The sequence below is a fragment of the Artemia sp. Qi Xiang Cuo genome, chromosome 17, assembly GCF_049724085.1.
Source record: "Artemia sp. Qi Xiang Cuo chromosome 17, ASM4972408v1, whole genome shotgun sequence".
Lineage (NCBI taxonomy): Eukaryota > Metazoa > Arthropoda > Branchiopoda > Anostraca > Artemiidae > Artemia > Artemia sp. Qi Xiang Cuo.
Window position 1 is genome coordinate 47,859,811 of NC_142810.1, and position 14,975 is coordinate 47,874,785.

The 14,975-nt window shown below is 33.0% G+C and overlaps 1 protein-coding gene across 1 annotated transcript in view; it reads left to right on the plus strand.

The window, feature by feature from the left end:
- The first annotated feature begins 314 nt into the window (after window positions 1–314).
- LOC148942277 (Golgi to ER traffic protein 4 homolog) overlaps window positions 315–14,975 on the plus strand; it is a 91,468-nt gene continuing 76,807 nt past the window's right edge. The window contains exon 1 of the mRNA XM_089102944.1: window positions 315–399. The gene's annotated coding sequence lies outside the window, so the exon portion shown is untranslated. The remainder of the gene's footprint in view (window positions 400–14,975) is intronic.

Below are 14,975 nucleotides of genomic sequence, written 5' to 3' on the forward strand. Positions count from 1 at the left end.
TTTTGCCGAAGGCGAAAATTTCGGCAGAAATTTTGCAAAATTTAGCAAAATTCTTGATTTCTGCAGAAAATTGGGCATAAATCAGGTATCGATTCGGTAAAATCTACAAAGATTACTCCCCCCCCCCCAATGAAATAAATCTCGGGACGCCCTAGGCCGTGGGAGCCCCGCATTACATGTCTGCAAGTCTGAGTTTCTGCTAAAAACGTCTATCTGTAGTTTGGCTTGTTCAGGTTTTATTTTCAAGAGAGCTGGCACTCATGCTTCTTTTCCAATCTATGTTTTCTGCTTTGGAAGAAGTAGAATGAACTATTCTTTGAGAGTTTTTTGGCTGCTGTGAATTAGAAGAAGAAGAAGAAAGAATTGGCTTTTTGAGACTTGAAAAAGGAATCAAGTTAGGTAAACTAAAATTTCAGGAATAATTTAGAATGTAGGCCTGGATACTAGCTTTTGTATTTAATTAGTATAGGCCTTAGTCCTGTTGTTTGACTAGAATTTTAAGCCATATCAGTATCAACCAAGCTTTTCCCTAGGAATGGGGTTTGCAACATTTGACTATAGCCTAATAGTCATTACTATTATACTTATTAGTCATTACTATATATCCTTATAAAGGATAATACTTATTTTTCCTTTATATACTAAGGATCACATATTTTCAGTTACTACTTTATAGAAATCAGTATAAATTCAATCCAAAGACAATATCATACTTTCTCTCCTTGTTTTGAATGATAAAAAGTCTTGGCCTACAGACAACTTTTTATAACTCATTCTTTTATAGAGTAAACATAGATAAAGGCATACAAATGACTTTTTTATACCTCATTCTGTTATAGAGCAAACATGAATAAAGTCATACAGATTGGGATACCACCAGATGGCTAATTTGACAGTGTATATAGCCTATATACAAATCTTTAAATTAGCCAACCACTCTTTTAAGCCTAGGAGTTCAGCTGGACAAAAGGAAACATTAAGAAAATAATTCTTACTCCATAATAGCCTATGTAGAATAATCCTAGTTAACACATTTTGCAGGGGGAGAGCCTTTATATTCACTTCCTTGCTGTTTTTTCCAGTTTTTCTAAGAAATTCATGAATTTCTTAGAGTCTATATATTCACAGAATATATAGCCTACTTCCACCCCCCTAATGTGTAAATATATTCCTAGAATTACATCTTTAATCTATATATAACATCCATTTGCATCACAAATGAACTTTACTCCCTTTTATCTCAGAATGGTGATATTGGCCTTAGTTTTAATGAGTCAAAATTGGAAGTAAGGTTGTTTAATTGGAATAAATCTGTTCTACCTCACATTCAACTAGGATCCAAGTCTGTCAAGCCTGTGGAGTCACTAGTATACTTGGGACTGCCCATCAGTGACACACTGTCATCTACCCATTTGCTAGTCATCACACATATAGAGCATAAAATTAGAACTGTATATGGGGCCACAATTTCTTTGAAGAGAAATCTTAGTAGGTTTTCATCAGCTAGAATTTATAATGCTGTTGCACTGCCCCATATGTTATATATAACACCATTTTGGAAACTTCTGCATAAAGAAGATAAATTTAAAATCCATAGAATTTTCTTTAGATATTTTAATTTTCTGCTGCCAGTTCCACTGAGAATGAGTAATTTGTACCTGATCCAGCAATACACAGTAACTGATTTATTTTCTGCAGTTAATCAGTTGCTTGACAAATATTGTGTTAAGTTGGAAGGTAGCAGCCATCCTTGGCTACCTCTACTCTTGTCACTTTGATTGATGTGTATTTGCTTTATCTGTACCATTAAGTGTATGTTTTTTGTTTTCTCTTTTCTGCTGTTATTTCCATCAATTTCTTTGCTTATGATGGGTGTAAAATAAATTCAATTCAACTTGATATATTGTAAAATTTAATGTAGGAATGTAAAAAAAAAAAAAAAAAATTGGATAAAAGTTTATTTGTTTTTCAATATATATATATATATATATATATATATATATATATATATATATATATATATATATATATATATATATATATATATATATATATATATATATATATATATATATATATATATATATATATATATATATATATATATATATATATATATATATATATATATATATATATATATATATATATATATATATATATATATATATATATATATATATATATATATATATATATATATATATATATATATATATATATATATATATATATATATATATATATATATATATATATAGAGTAGAGTAGCCAAGGATGGCTGCTACCTTCCAACTTAACACAATATTTGTCAAGCAACTGATTAACTGCAGAAAATAAATGAGTTACTGTGTATTGCTGGATCAGGGATCTGTATATTGTCTGGATCAGGTACAAATTACTCATTCTCAGTGGAACTTGCAGCAGAAACTTAAAATACAAATAAACTTTTATCCAATTTTTTTTTTTTGTACATTCCTACATTAAATTTTACAATATATTAAGTTGAATTGAATTTATTTTACACCCATCATAAACAAAGAAATTGATGGAAATAACAGCAGAAAAGAGAAAACAAAAAACATACACTTAATGGTACAGATAAAGCAAATACACATCAATCAAAGTGACAAGAGTCAGCTTATGTATGCCCTTGGTAAAGAGTCTTCTGTCCCAGAGCAATCTACAAGCTCTGGAAATGTCAACACTACTAGAAAAAATGGTCGTTTAGAGGCTGCAGATGTTTTCTTCTCATACAAAATGTGTTGCTTGTTTTGCTCTAAATCAGGGAGTAGGGTGAACCAGGGTAATTCCGGACACTTTGACCTTTTTTTTGGATTCAAAAAATTCCTACTACCAGCAGACTTAAAATCTCGTCATAAAATCGGATTCGTATGAAAGTACAGACTGTTAGCTTTCATACGAGAGCTAGAAACTTCCGACATTCGAACTATACAGGGGGTTGGTGACCTGATTTGAAATTTTCCCACGGTGTCTGGAATTAGCCACCAAAAAATGGGTAATTCCGGACGAGGTCAATATCTTTGTACCTGAAGGAGTAAAAAATCTTAGCTTTGGTTGGTGGTATAAGCACCCCAGAATCTATGTTTCTTTTAAATTTCATGCACGTACATTCTGAACTAGCGGAGTTATTCAGCTTTGCAGTCGTGATTTTGTTTTTCTGATAATCAAATCTCATTTTTACAATGTGTCATACCCTGGATTATCACGATAATTTGATAATGAAGTGATTATAACACCAAGAGCCAGCATTTTCTGAAGGACTGGGGAACCTGAAGGCCTAGGCCTTCATCTGCTGCAACTACAGATTCCATCTGCTAACTTCCTTTAAATTCGTATATTAAAAATAAGGTAAAAATGATAAAAAAGACGACTTCAAATACTGATAAAAGCAAGTTTAAAAGCAAAACACAGAAGAACTAGGTGATCACTGCTTTTTTCCATAGCTTTTCTTCCTTTCCTTGTGGCGTTTCACCATTTCGCGATGCTCGCTTATAATGAAGGGTCCAGTGCCCTTCAGAGTGAGGGGCCCTCCCAAGATAAACTCTTCTGCAACGTCTGTGATGTCATCGTTCTTCGGCCAGCTAAACTCGTACGTCGCTGCTGAGTCAAGCTTTAAGAGCTTTATCCTAACGCCCCATTCATCAACAAAGTCAACAATTCTGCCAAAATAAGGTGAGTTGTCGTAATATACAGCATAATATTGGTCAAGAGTTGTTTTGATCTTTTTCTTGCTAGGGCCAGGCTGATCGAGGTCATCAAGAACATAAGTCTCTTCAAGAGGAATGTCATCATCGGTATCTCGGACTCGCTTTCGGTTTCAGAAAAGGGACCTTGGACAAGGAAACATTGCTAGAAACTCGAGAATCTCTAATAGAACACAGTTCCAGGAGGCAGAGGTCAAAATTCAATGAAAAGGAATTGATTGCATCACGTTTTCCTCTGTCCGAAAATACCCCTCAGTGTCCGGAATTATGCCTCACCATCTGTCCGGAATTACCATGTTTGGGGTCAGAAAATGGGTAATTCCGGACACCTAGACTACGACTAAACCGTTAGAGATAAAAATATTCAAAAAATCACACTATTGCCCTAATTAAAACCATTTTGAATGGTAAAACAACAAAATCCGTAAGTTACACTGTTCACTAGCAAATGCAAAAAAACTGACACCATACGTACTTTTTCATCGAAGTTTCTCTGACCGACTCCGGTTCAAGACTGACTGTATCCCCCACGTGCTGGCTGTTGTCAATCGGTTATAGTGAGTCATAAACTAGAGTCTTGGCACTACCTCTGTGATTTTTTCAAAAGAAATTTAACGAGGGGCTAGCAAGATAATTGGGGGTGTCCGGAATTACCCACTGTCCGGAATTACCCTGGTTCACCCTAATAAAAAAGCCTCTTTAAAAAAAGCCTCTTTTTTTTTTTTTACTGGTGATACCCATGCTGGTGTCTGTTTGGCTCTTCCGTTCCCTCCCCTTTTTATATATTCTCTTTTAAACCTTTTTAACATTATTTTTATCTCAATTTTCTTTTTTGGTTTTGTTTTAATTTGTGCCTTTTTAACCTTCTTACATTTGACACTTTTTGTTTTTTAGACTAATGAATGGCTTTGCCTTTCTGATATTTTGTTTTTGGCATGACTCCGAAATGCGAATTCGGCCCTTTGGGGCTTGTGATAGTCATTTTTCGAAATAAATATCTTATCTTATCTCAATTTTGGAGAGAAAACTAAAAATGTGCAGAATAAAAAAAATTAATGGATCTGATACAAGGGGAAGGCTCAGAGACCCTCCTCTCCCATTTTTGAGGGAAGGGGGTTCAATTTTGGAGGGAATATAGGCCTATATATATATATATATATATATATATATATATATATATATATATATATATATATATATATATATATATATATATATATATATATATATATATATATACTATATATATACATATATATATATATATATATATATATATATATATATATATATATATATATATATATATATATATATATATATATATATATATATATATATATATATATATATATATATATATATATATATATATATATATATATATATATATATATATATATATATATATATATATATATATATATATATATATATATATATATCCCTCCCCTTTTTATATATTCTCTTTTAAACCTTTTTAACATTATTTTTATCTCAATTTTCTTTTTTGGTTTTGTTTTAATTTGTGCCTTTTTAACTTTCTTACATTTGACACTTTTTGTTTTTTAGACTAATGAATGGCTTTGCCTTTCTGATATTTTGTTTTTGGCATGACTCCGAAATGCGAATTCGGCCCTTTGGGGCTTGTGATAGTCATTTTTCGAAATAAATATCTTATCTTATCTCAATTTTGGAGAGAAAACTAAAAATGTGCAGAATAAAAAAAATTAATGGATCTGATACAAGGGGAAGGCTCAGAGACCCTCCTCTCCCATTTTTGAGGGAAGGGGGTTCAATTTTGGAGAATATAGGCCTATATATATATATATATATATATATATATATATATATATATATAAATATATATATATATATATATATATATATATATATATATATATATATATATATATATATATATATATATATATATATATATATATAAAGATAATGTCTTAAACCACATGGGCCTGACATCACATAAAGAAATAAAAACGATAAAAAATGGGGTTTTTATAGGCCAAATGAAAATACTGAAAAAACACAAAGCGAATATTTCGAGAGGACAAACGCCTTTCTTCTTAAGTGCGAAACAAAAAGATGTATCAATAGCCAAATAGCCAATAGCAAAAGCCAAAAATTAAAATAGTTAAAACTAAGTATCTACCAACAATAACAACGATTTCTTCGACAGTATCTACGATTTTCACAAAATCCAAAAAAACATGAATTGCCATCGATGGATACTAGCGAACAACTGACAAAGAAAAGGAATCGATTCATTATCTCAAATAACACAGGTGAAACAGCAAACAAGTAAGTTCGAGAACTATGTGGTTTTATTTTGGATTTTAATTAATACATTTCTTTCAGAAACCCTTTGAGACCTAAGGGGTTGTTTATGTGTTTCAATATATGACTGGGAAAGTGTTTCAATGTTTATTTAAGGGATCAGTAACGTATATGCTTCTCTTTTGAGAAATCCGAAATATGACTATTTTATTCTTAAATCAACGGAATCTGTTTAAAGCTAGACCTAAATGTTGGTATTTATAAATTTCAACAGCTTCTCTGTAGTGCTGGACAATACCTTTGTCATGTGAAATAAGACTCGCTTGATTAAACAAAATAGTATGGTCTGGTTTTTAAAAAATGTGCTTTGCAAGGGCAGAGTCAAAATTTTCTGGTTTTTTCCGCTTTTTAAGTGTATTATTAATTGAACTAGAATGCTGAGTTAATCTATCAGTTAGTCACTGATCAGTTCTTTCGATATACCAAAGACCATACGAACAAGAAATTCTGTAAACACCGGAGTTTTCACCTATTGGAATAGGGTCTTTGCCTTGATAAATTTGGGACCTGATAGTTTTTCTGGGTCTATAATAAGTGTAAATGTTATTTTTCCTTAGATTTTTTGAAATGTGGTCTGAAATCCCTTTAATGTATGGGAGACCAAGATAAACTGAATTTTCCCTTTGATTTGTGTTTTATGTGGAACTATCTGATAATCTTTTAATGCGTTTTGCAATTACAGAATTTATTAAACTAATTGGATAACTATTCCCAAATAAAATATCTCTAAGGTGGTTGATATCTAAATCCAAGAAACGTGTTGAACAAACTTTCAATGCTCTATCAAACAGAGAAGTGACAAGTGACAAATCCTCTTTTCACAGCAGGAGAATGATTTGAGGAATAACTTAAGTAACGGTCATTATGTGTGGGTTTTCTATAGACACTAAACTCGAAACATGAATCATTTCGGTGCACCAGAATATCTAAGAAAGGACGACGCCTCTCTATCTCTGATTCCTGAGTAAATTTCAGTTTTGAATCCAAGGAGTTGAGCAAGTGAAGAAAAGAACCCAGAGACTCGTCACCATGCTCCCATAAATAAAAAATGTCATCTTTAAAACGAACCCAAAATTGTGCACAACAAATTGTGCACTAACCTCAGCAATCTCTCTAATATATGCACGAGAGTCATGAAATGACCTCTCTGTGTTCGTGATTATTTCACTATAAAGAATTTTCGAAGGGGCTATCGAAAATTTCAATCCTTTCGACAGAACCTGATTTTGCTCTGTTGTAAGTGGCGTGGAGCAGTGATTTATCAAAGTCGGACCAGGATACGCATTTGGGACAACAGGTAGATTATTAGAGAGTTTTTCCAACTTCAAACGGTGTAATTTCTCAGAAAGTCTTTGTCTAGAAATCCTAAAATCATGCTGAAAAGAATTTTCAGCAATAGCCTTAATTTGTTGAAAATCAGCATAAGAAAGCGTACATAATATATAATGTATTATGTACAAAATTTATTAGACTGAGTAATTAGACTGAGCATGGTGACGAGTCTCTGGGTTCTTTTCTTCACTTGCTCAACTCCTTGGATTCAAAACTGAAATTTACTCAGGACTGAGAGATAGAGAGGCGTTTGTCCTCTCGTAAATATTCTGCTGCGTTTAAATGATTCAGTATCTTCAGTTTGGCCTATAGAAACCCACATTTTATGACTCGTTACTTCTATTCTTTAAGTGATGTCAGGCCAGCTGTGGTTTAAGAAGAGTTATCACTTCGTCGTAGCTTGATGGGGAGCATTCAACCAATGTTGTTCACTACATTTCTGATTTAGATCTCATTGCTGAGAAAAAAGCTAATTTGGGAATGGTAATCAACAGTATTTTCTTCATAATTGTAAAATGAACCAGTATTCTTAGCCACAAGTCAATGCGACCATTCACTTCACTTAAACCCACACGTTAACGGAACAGGCAATTTACAGAATCGTATAGGAAGTACATTGGTACTTTTATAGACTCATGATTATTAGTGACTGCAAAAGCAAGCGCTATCCGGTGTAAACTCAGGTGATGATCTGTTCAGGCTTGGTAGCGGAAGAAATAATTATGTACGCTTTCTTATGCTGATTTTCATCAAATTAATGGCTATTGCTGAAAATTCTTTTCAGCATGATTTTAGGATCTCTAGACAAAGACTTTCTGAGAAATTACACCGTTTAAAGTTGGAAAAACTCTCTAATAATCCACCTTTTGTCCCAAATGCGTTTCCTGGTCCTGCTGTGATAAATCTCAGCTCCACGCCCCTTACAACAGAGCAAAATCAGGTTCTATCGAAAGGATTGAAATTTTCGATAACCCCTTCGAAAATACCTTATAGTGAAATTATCGCGAACACATAGGGTGCTTTTCATGACTCTCGTACGGATATTGGTGAGATTGCTGATGTTAGAGCACAATTTGTTGAAACTTTGTTGGATTCACCATATATTAATAATCGAAATTTAAAAAATTTTAGTAAAAATGAACACTTGGTCTTACACGCACTACAAAAAGATCATTCCAGGATTATTACGAAAGCCGATAAAGGCAATACTGTTGTTGTATTAGATTCAGATGATTACGACAAAAAAATCAGAGAAATTTTAAATGATTCTAACACATATGAACAATTAGCTACCGATCCTACAGAAAAATTTGTACAGGAAGTCCGTAAAGAGCTTTCTTATCTAAAAGGAAAAGGTGAAATTACAGATCAGTTGTACAAAAGGTTTTACCCACGCGGTTGCACGTCCCCTCGCTTTTATGGTCTTCCTAAAGTTCATAAGCCCGGTAATCCACTTCGACCCATTGTTTCTTCTTTTAATTCTCCTACAGCAAAAATAGGAAAATTCTTATCAGTAATATTTCGCCCACTAATTCAGGCTCAAAAATCCTATATTAAAAATTCCGCTGATTTTGTTTCCAAGGTAAAGCAAGTTTCGGTTAAACCAAATACAATAATTGGCAGTTTTGATGCAGATTCAATGTATACCAATTGTGATCCTCAAAAGGCCGAACTGATTTTGGAGCAAAAACTTAATTCTAACCCATCTATATCAGAAAATTCTGCTTTTTCGAATCAGACACTTAATTCGCTTACTGCCCTTTGTAACAGAATTTCTTTTTACTTCCACGATATAGGCCTTTTTAATAGAAAAAAATATGGGGTTTCCATGGGTGCCCCCCTTTCTCCTATACAGGCTGATATCTTCATGGAAAACTTTGAAGAAAGGGCTATTTTGCAAAGTACTTGTAAACCTGAATTTTGGGTTCGTTTTAAAGATGACATTTTTTATTTATGGGAGCATGGTGACGAGTCTCTGGGTTCTTTTCTTCACTTGCTCAACTCCTTGGATCCAAAACTGAAATTTACTCAGGAATCAGAGATAGAGGCGTCTTCCTATCTTAGATGTTCTGGTGCACCGAAATGATTCATGTTTCGAGTGTAGTGTATATAGAAAACCCACACATAATGACCGTTACTTAAGTTAGTCCTCCAATCATTCTCCTGCTGTGAAAAGAGGAGTTGTCACTTCTCTAGTTGATAGAGCTTTGAAAGTTTGTTCAACACGTTTCTTGGATTTAGAACTCAACCACCTTATAGATATTTTATTTGGGAATGGTTATCCAATTAGTTTAATAAATTCTGTAATTGCAAAACGCATTAAAAGATTATCAGATAGTTCCACAGAAAACACAAATCAAAGAGAAAATTCAGTTTATCTTGGTCTCCCATACATTAAAGGGATTTCAGACCACATTTCAAAAAATCTAAGGAAAAATAACATTTACACTTATTATAGACCCAGAAAAACTATCAGGTCCCAAATTTATCAAGGTAAAGACCCTATCCCGATAGGTGAAAACTCCGATGTCTATAGAGTTCCTTGTTCGTGTTGTCTTTGGTATATGGTAAGAACTGATCAGCAATTAACAGATAGATTAATTCAGCATTCTATTTGAATTAATAATAAACTTAAAAAGTAAAAAAAAACAGAAAAGTTTTACTGCCCTTGCAGAGCACATTTTTGAAAAACCAGACCATACTATTTTGTTTAATCAAGCTAGTTTTATTTCGCATGATAAAGGTATTGTCCAGCACTACAGAGAAGCTGTTGAAATTTATAAATGCCAACATTTAGGTCTAGCTTAAAACACAGATTCCGGTGATTTAAGAATAAACGAGTCATATTTCGGTTTTCTCAAAAGAGAATCCGATACTTTAGTAATCCCTGAAATAAACCTTTAACCACTTTCCCAGTCATCTAATCAAACACGTGAACAACCCCTTAGGTCTCAAAGGGTGTCTGCAAGAAATGCCATAATTAAAATCCGAAATCCAATCACATAGTTCTCCAACTTACTTAATTGCTGTTTCATCTTGTTTTTTCGAGAGAATGAATTGATTCCTTTTCTTTGTCAGTTGTTCGCTAGTATCCGTCGATGGTAGTTCATATTTTTTTGGATTTTGTGCAAATCGCAGATATTGGCGAAGAACTCGCTTTTATGGTTATTAAGTAGTTTGTTATAATTCTTTTAATTTTTGGCTTTTATTGATACATCGTTTCGTTTCGCGCTGAAGAAGAGAGGCGTTTGTCCTCTCGAAATATTCGCTTTGTTTTTGCAGTTTCTTCATTTGGCCTATAAAAACCCCATTTTTGCTCGTTTTTCTTTGTTTATGTGATGTCAGGCCAATGTGGTTTAAGAGATTATCTTTATATATATATATATATATATATATATATATATATATATATATATATATATATATATATATATATATATATATATATATATATATATATATATATATATATATATATATATATATATATATATATATATATATATATATATATATATATATATATATATATATATATATATATATATATATATATATATATATATATATATATATATATATATATATATATATATATAGACCTATATTCCCTCCAAAATTGAACCCCCTTCCCTCAAAAATGGGAGAGGAGGGTCTCTGAGCCTTCCCCTTGTATCAAATCCATTAATTTTTTTTATTCTGCACATTTTTAGTTTTCTCTCCAAAATTGAGATAAGATAAGATATTTATTTCGAAAAATGACTATCACAAGCCCCAAAGGGCCGAATTCGCATTTCGGAGTCATGCCAAAAACAAAATATCAGAAAGGCAAAGCCATTCATTAGTCTAAAAAACAAAAAGTGTCAAATGTAAGAAGGTTAAAAAGGCACAAATTAAAACAAAACCAAAAAAGAAAATTGAGATAAAAATAATGTTAAAAGGTTTAAAAGAGATATATAAAAAGGGCAGGGAACGGAAGAGCCAAACAGACACCAGCATGGGTATCACCAGTAAAAAAAAAAAAAAAAAAAAAAAAAAAAAAAAAAAAGGGTTTATTTGATCAGTAATGAAGGGGAGAAAGGTTTTTTTATATCTCTTATCTTATCTTTCAGTTTTCTAACTAGGACCATTAGTTTGGCAAAATCAAATCTGTGAAAAACAAAAACTAAAAACTATCTGCCCTTTTGAGGACAATGCAAAATTTCACATTTTTGTAGATAGGGGCTTGAAATCCCTTCAACAAGATTCTCTGATACGCTGAATTTGATCTTGCAATTTTTTGAGTCTTGTTCTGGAAGGTATTACAATAAGGAAGTTCTGCTAGAAATTATGTTTAGTCAAACCTCAGTATGATTGCAGCAAAAGAACTTTCTTCTTAGGTGATAAGGAGAAAAAAAGTGTTTTGATAAATTACTTTTGAGGATTTTTTCCCCTTCCTTCCCATGCGCTTGACACAAGTCTCAATACTGTCATTATGATAGGATAAAAAGTCATCTGTAAGATATTTTATTGTTTTCTTTATTAAAAAAAAACAAAAAAAACTGGGATAGTATAGTGTCTTCTGTGTGACATTTAGGTGCACCACCCATGATGTCTATATTGAAATATTTTGATTATGGCAAAATAATACAACAGTGAGATAAAAAAAATATATATTTTTCTTCAAAGTGTGTTTTTATATTCCTACATTTAATTTTACAGTATATAAAGAAAACCAAAAAAGTCATCTGTATGACTTTTTCCAATTATCCTTATGAGAATGAGGTATAAAAAGTCATCTGTATGACTATATTTATGATTGCTCCAAAATAGAACAAAATATAAAAAGTCATCTATATATCTTTATTTATGTTTGCTCTATAAAAAAATGAGGTACAAAAAGTCATCTGTGTGACTTGTTTTATCATTCTATATAATTAGAGAAAACATAATGTTTGACTATGTACTGCTTTCATTATAGTAATTATCTTAAATTTCAGCTTGGAGCAATCTAAGGATTTCTCCTTGTAGAGCTCCAGAGTTAATGATTTGAGTTGTATTCAGGATTCTTTTGTGACCAGGTGCACTGTGCTGATCCATAGCTTCCCAGTTGAGTTTACACTACCGGGAGGACCACTCATTATCCAGTCTTTGTTTGAAGATGTCCACAGATTCAGCAGTAACAGTTTCTCCAGAGAATTTATTCCAACTGTTGATGATTCTCGAGGAAAAGAATTGAGCATGGACTCTGGATAGGATAGGCTGCTTAACAAGTTTCAACTGATAACCTCTAGTTCTTGAGCTAGGACCAACAGTGGGAAATAGTACTGGGGGTATATTAGCCCTCATTAACTTATAGATTAAAATGGCATCACATCTATTTTTCTTGTGTACAAGAGTTGGGAGTCTCAGCTTTGCTAATCTTGCAGGGTAGGAAAATTCTCTCATGGCAGATATCACTTAGGTGCATGTCTCTGTGCATCTTCCAACAATTTTTTGTCTTTTTTAAAATAAGGGGATGCTAGATACTTTCCTACTTCAAGCTTAGGTCACACAAGTCCCTTATTAGTCAGGGAGCCACTTGCTGTATATGTGACTAGTAGGTGGTCAGTGAGCAGCAGAAGATTGGACAACGGAAAATGGAGTAATTGCTAGCACTGATTATGAATATAAGTGTTATATACTCGAGCAGGGGGTACTAGTCTTCTAAATTTAGGGGGTGCTAGTCCCAAGTAGTATTCAGAGGGAATGCTTCCCTCAGTATACACCATCTGGGAATGCTTCAAGAGTAAACACAACTGGCCTAACCTCACCATCCTGGAAAGTCCACCCAAAACTGTAGGGGATCTAGTAACTGAGGCTTTGGTCAATTTGCTTGTAAAAAAAAATTTCTAACTGGATATAAGCATGTGTAGCATGGCACTCAAAGGCAGCATTAGATGGCACCAAAAAATTGAACTCCCACTTTGAGGGTATAAATGTACTTGCAACTCATCAAGAGAGGTAAAGAAGCATGGATCTTTACCATATGCAGTAACAATGACTTTTTGCAAATAAAAAGAAAGTTTTCTTTCACAGAAGAATCAAGCTTTGAGCTCTCTATCTCTTTCACAAGCAGAGCAAACTGTTCCAGCAATCCCCATTTCTCAACAATCTTAGCCACCACTCTTTTTCCTTTAGAGAACATAAAACCAACTGTATCATAACCAGAAAGAGCATCAAGAAGGCAGATGGAAAAAACTAGATTATTTGGAAATTTTTTGCAGAGTTGATGGTTAGGCACTAAATATTCAGAGAATTGGACAAAAACCTTCCATTCTTCACTATTTGAGTGGTATCCCAGAAAAAGCATATAATGATACAGCAAAAGGACAGCAAAGTCTGTGTCATTGGTGTTGATATATACAGTACTGATATCCCTCTCTAATCAATGCTACCTTTGCTTTCTCTGAATTTCTTCACATTTTCTACTAATTGATTCTTGACTTTAGTCATTAAATAAAAGAAGCCTTTTCTTTCCTCCATCTCAAATACATAACTTAGTCTACTAAGACCAGAACTTGTTGGCCCTGAAGACTGCAAAAACCTTGGAATATTTCTATGTTCACTTTCTTTGTCATCATTTTGCATGCCAATATACAAACTGCCACCAAGTTTTTCATTGCTTGATGCCACTAATCAGGGGATTGTCCAAGTACATCAGGATCTATCTCATTTGAATCAGAGCAATTGCTATTAACATCATCTGAATATCTCAGAATATGCCTTTTTGAAATTCAAAAAACTTAATCAGCTGGTTTCCAAAATATCTGTTTAAGTTTCTCTTAAGCCAACACACTATACTTCTGCTAAACAAGTCCATTTTCAATCAAAACCTAGCTGATCTTTTCGTTCAAATCTGAAATGTGGTGTATTCTCCCTTCCTTAGACTCAATTCCCTCTAGGAACTGATTGAATAGTGTGTTTTTTAAATCAGACACATTATCTCGTTTTGGCTTTGTAGCCATAAATTTGTCAGTGTACTTTTTGTAGTGTTTTGCCACAGCTACCATTAGATCAATCCCACTAACTCTGCTCAATACTTCTGGCAGTGTGCTCCAAAGGAGATTTGCTTCGAACACAATAGATTCACTGCAGGAAAACGTTTCTACATTGATAAGCTTAAAAGAGGCTTTTTTATTACTCCCTGATTTAGAGCAAAACAAGCAACACATTTTGTATGAGAAGAAAACATCTGCAGCCTCTAAACGACCATTTTTTCTAGTAGTGTTGACATTTCCAGAGCTTGTAGATTGCTCTGGGACAGAAGACTCTTTACCAAGGGCATACATAAGCTGGCAGTGACAGCTGCTATGACATTTTGGATTTTTTAACAAAAAACTCTCTTTTGATGCTTTCTTCAGGAATCTTCTGTATTTTGTATCACAGGTTGTTTCCAGTGTTTCAAGTAGCTTCTTAGAGCTCTTAATGAATGATAGCTTTTCTTTTCCTTCATCTTGGCAAAGAAAGCACAAAGAAAATATGTCTTTCTGATTTTTTGTGGACTTCCAAGAAATCCAAGCTTTCTCTGTAGTTTATCCA